General features: G+C 38.7%; 1 pseudogene; it reads right to left on the bottom strand.

Moving 5' to 3' along the window:
- Nucleotides 1-1,264, bottom strand: part of LOC110097267 — a 5,767-nt pseudogene extending 4,503 nt beyond the window's left edge.
- Nucleotides 1,265-5,125: the final 3,861 nt, after the last annotated feature.

Here is a 5,125-nt window from a genome sequence, read left to right as displayed (position 1 = left end):
CCCGCCGTGCGGTAGGTTGTCGGAAGGATTGTAATCGGCGAGTGACGTTGGTCGGAGGGACTGTAGTTGGTGGGAAATAGTGGTCGGAGGGACCATAGTCAACAGGCAACGATGGTCTGGTGACAGTCGGGTTGCTTCGATGAAGGAGCAGCACCCGTTGATGCCGAAGGTGCTAAGGTCGCAAAGGAGCTTTCGGTTGCCAACATCGATGCAGGCACATGATTATGCGAGATCGGGGGTGGGAAGAGGTGGGAGGAAGAGGAGGCGGTCGGAGGCGGCTGCGCCAGTGGCGGTGGAGATGGGATAGAGGGAGAAGAGGCTTCGCATTACCATTTCAAGAAAGAGAAAGAGAGAGAGAGAGAGAGAGAGAGAGAGAGAGAGAGAGAGAGAGAGAGAAATTTGGCAAGTTTATTTGGTTGGCAAGATGAAGGTGGTTGTAAGGACTTTAGTCGACGAACGACGGAGATAGGATGAACGGTAGTCGAAAGGCAACGATGGTTGGAAAGACCGTAGCCGGTGATCTATGTGTGTCTGAGGGACCATAGTCTGCGAGAGATGTTAGTCGAAGGGATCGACGTTGACAGGCAACGTGTGTTGGAGGAACTACAGTCGACGGTCGATGGTGGTCTGAGTTAGGGACTGTAATTGGCAAGTGGCAGATGTCACAAGGATCATAGTAGATGTGAGACAATGGTAAGAGGATCCCTAATTCTCAGTTGACAGGAGATCGAAGGGTATTTAGTCTGCGTGTGATGATGGTCGAATGATCATAATCGGTGGGCAACGTTGATCGGAGGGTGCATAGCCGGCGGGCAACTTTGGTCGGAGAGGGTGTAGTCGGCGAGTGAGATTGGTCGGAGGGGGCGTAGTCGGCGGCCGACGACGATTAGAGGAACCGTAATCGGCAAGCTCTTCGAGGGTTAGAAGGGCCATAGTAGGGTGGAGACGATGGTCGAACAAACAGTCGGTGGGTGAAGGTTGTTGGAAGGATCGTAATCGACGAGTGACGTTGGTCGGAGGGACCGTAGTTGGCGGGAGACGGTGGTCAAAGGGACCATAACCGGCAGGCAATGATGGTCCAGTGACTTTGAAGAACAAGCAGGGCCTACCGAGCCGAAGGTACTAAAGTCGCGAAGAAGCTTTCGATTGCCAATGTCGATGCCGGCATATGATTATACGAGACCGGGGGTGGGAAGAAGAGGAGGCGGTCGGAGGCAGCTGCGCCGGCGGTGGAGATGTGATGGAGGGGGAAGAGGCTTCCCATTGCCATTTCAAGAGAGAGAGAGAGAGAGAGAGAGAGAGAGAGAGAGAGAGAGAGAGAGAAGTACTAGAGAGAGAGAGAGAGAGAGAGAGAGAAGGATTCAATTTCTTCTGATTTTCCCTCTCTGCATTGGGATTTGACGTTGGAAGAAGAAGATAATGGAGGGGAAAACGGAGGGAGTGCTGTGTTGGACGATAGCTCGTGCAATAACTCTGCAATCCGATGAGATGTGCTGTCTACTATGCAATTAACTGCAATGTCCACAACAACACTGGGAGAATATTGTACTTCATAACATTAAGGGTCAGACTCTATCAGGCTTAATGATTGGTAACCCTCCAACTCATGCTCGATTCACCTCTCATGCGACGCGACCGTTTAAGTGGGGAGAAAATAACTGCGAGTCCTACACTTGTGGGGTTGGTTGCTGGTAGCATCGTTGAGGGATTAGTTACACCGTCAGGCATCTCCTAAGTGGGTGGTAGCGAGTATATATGCCCGTTCCAAAAAAAAACATTAAGGGTATATTTTGCAATAATTTTTTTCACTATTTTATTTTTAAATATAATCAAAATTTTATTTGATTATTATTTAGTATTATAATTTAAGATTTTATGCAAAAAAATAAAAATTTTAAATTAGTTCTAAGATTATCGTGACTGACTAATTTAGTCCTCGACTTAACAAAATTAATTCTTGTTGTGTCCCAAAACGAATTTAATGTTCAGCTAATTATTTCTAAGCAGAACTGTAAGGCACATACCTTATTTCTTCTTTGAGCTCTATACCAAACATTCGATCTACCTAGTCCTTAACAAAGGCTATGAGAGCCAGAACGTCTTTGGCTGTTGCCCCACCAGTGTTGATGATGAAGTTTGCATGAAGCTCAGAGACTTTGGCTCCTCCAATCACACATCCTTTGAGGCCGGCGAGCTCGATGAGTTCGCCGGCGGCCACACCGCAGCCCGCTGGGTTTCGGAAACAGAGCCTGCGCTTCATTCACTGATGGGTTGTGTCTTCCTCCTCCTGCAGTTTCAGTTTATAGGATTCAAGGAAAAAATTTTCAGTTCAGTTCAGTTCTGGATAAAATGATAAATAGATTGAATAAAAAGTAGGTGAGATGTGTGTGATGGGTAGTTTAGGAGATATCAATGTGGATCTTAATAGTTTATAAGCAATGCTTTCACCACCGCGAGCCTCCACCTCCACCTCCGCCACCGCCTGCCGGACACCACTGGCCAACACTGGCCACCCGAACACCACCGTCCACTGCCAACCCCGCTAACCATCAGCCGTCGCCAGACTACAGTTAACCACCCTGGCAACAATCTTTTTTGCACTTTATATTACATTTATTTTATTTCAAACCAGACAAAAATGATAATCTTATCAGCTTTCTTTTTTCAAGCATCCAAACAACCCTTTAATGAAAATGACATTTTTATAGTGCATGTAATTATTTAATTCCAAAAACATCATTTAATGAGTTCTAAATTATTAAATTAATTTAAATAATTAGAAACATTACTCAAGTTATTTTTTATAATAGGAACCTTGTTTCATTTACATGATTTTAAATAGATTTCTTAATTTCATAAAAACAAAAAATATTTTTTTTAATAAATTATAACCTAAATAAATTACATTAATTTGATAAAAAATAAAAACATTATTTTCTAAAATAAAATTTCTAAATTTAGAAATATTTTCTATCTTTTTTCCAATTAAGAATACATTTAAAATAATTTATCAAAGCCTTAAATATACTTATAGCATAATTTAAGTTAATTAAATCTTAAATATTTATATAAATATGCTAACTTCCTAATGAATTCACGTAAATTTGGACGGCTGGATCTTCATCCTATAACCTTAAGAACAGTAGGAATGATTCACAATATTGCCATCGATTGGCATTTATTGTTGGAAAAACACCAAATGGCTAGCCGCCTAAGGTTTCATTTGTGACAGTTTTTTTATTATTTTATAAAGTAATTTTTTAGTTCAAAAAATATTTGAATTTAAATTTTTTGTATTAAAAAAATTATTTTAGAAAATAGCAATAAAGTTGGATCAGACTTCGTTTGGGATAGTTTTTTTACTGTTTTTTATATTAACTTTTCAGTAAATTTTTTTTTAAAGTAGTAAAAAAATAGTAATCAAAAGCTTTCCCAAATGAAACATAAAAGTTAGGGTTTAATATTAGATGGGTAAATCAAGATGGATCCTTGAGTTTATTTATTGATTTTGACTACTTGCAAGTAGATGTAGGCTCACTCAGGCTTCGATTGGGACGACTTTCATACTGCTTCTTAAAATAATTTTTTATTATAAAAGTTAAAATTTTTGTACTTAAAAGCTGCTTTAAGAAGCAGTAAAAAAAATCGTCGCAAACAAAGCCTCAATCTTGAATTGAGCTCTTGGGTAAAGCTCTTCCTCTCCCTCTATCACTAACGTTAAGGTTATGGCTTGAGCAAGGTAAGTGAAGAAAGGATCAGCTGGCTCTCTCAAGCTTGTTCTCTCCTTCGATACATGGGAGTCTGACAGGATGATTTCTTGTCTAAATGGGCAAAAATAATGGATCATTATAAGCATTAAATGGTGTGTCCTTAGCCTAGGATTCCATGTGGAGTTTGGACAAGTTTATAATAAATAAGAAATTATTACGTGTGGAGTTCAGATACAGATAATCATTCGGTTTTATGAGTGTGAAGAATAAAAATGTAGTTAATGTTCAGCATTGCGCTTTTACTGTTCACAGTCATAAAACCGAACGGTTCTCTGTGTTCGAACTCCACACATAGTAATCTCTCCCAATAAAGGGAGGAAATTTTTTTCAATTGGTTTAAATCCATTTAGCTATGGAGGGTTAGCTAAGTTACTTAAGTTTGATTAAGATAGGCGGCCTATAGTATCTAAGGTAGTTGTCAAGTTAATGTTTAGGTCGATTCAATTAAGCTAGGTTCAACCTATTTTATGGCTTACATTTGATTAGGAACTAAGACTTGACTTGAGTGGGTCTGAGGTCCAGAGTGCCTAAAAATGATAGATTATTACGTGCGGAGTCCGTTATTGTGAACAATAAAAGCACAGTAGTGAACTGTAACTGTGTTTTTGCTATTCAGTTATAAAATCGAACGGTTCTCTTGGTTCGTACTCCATACTTAATAATCACACCTAAAAATAGGCTAGGTGAACTCAAATTAGCCCAAATTTTATGGAATAGATAGGATTATGAGTTGATTTGCTTGAATTGAATGATGGTTGACCTAAAGGGTCATGGTGTGTCCTTAGGATTCAAATGTGTCAAAATATAATTGCATGACATAATATATTGAGTTTTCATATATAAAATGCGAATGAGATCAGTAATGACTTTTCACATAAGATTTGAGAACAAAGCCACCTCAATGAAAGTAATAGGAAGAAATTGGTAGAACAAAATGTGTGACATGCCAAGCTAATTTTTCAGATATATGTTTCGTTTGGGACGACTTTTTATAACTTCTTAAAGCAATTTTATAATAAGAAAAGCCATCCCAAACGAAGGCATGATTTTGAATGAAGTCAATGATACCTTTTCCTCTTTCGATCTAAGAACACAAAATAAAAAATAAAGCAAATTAAAAAGGCATGCAAATTTCATATATAATATGATGTGTTGACTTCCTACATATTAGTTGTAGCTGATGTCAGCTATGACTCTCAGATTGATTGACTTTCTCATATTGTAGATAAAGTCAGCGTTTAAATATGCAAAATTTGTGAAGTTTATGGGAAAATATTATGTGAATTTATTTTAATTGAGGGCAATACAAATAGTAAAAAAAAAAAATCAGAATATGTGACTAAAAAAATCATAAT

The sequence above is a fragment of the Dendrobium catenatum genome, unplaced genomic scaffold (genome assembly GCF_001605985.2).
Source record: "Dendrobium catenatum unplaced genomic scaffold, ASM160598v2 fragScaff_scaffold_101, whole genome shotgun sequence".
Classification (NCBI taxonomy): Eukaryota; Viridiplantae; Streptophyta; class Magnoliopsida; order Asparagales; family Orchidaceae; genus Dendrobium; species Dendrobium catenatum.
Note: the sequence above shows the minus strand (reverse complement) of the source record. Positions and strands in the feature narration are given on the sequence as shown.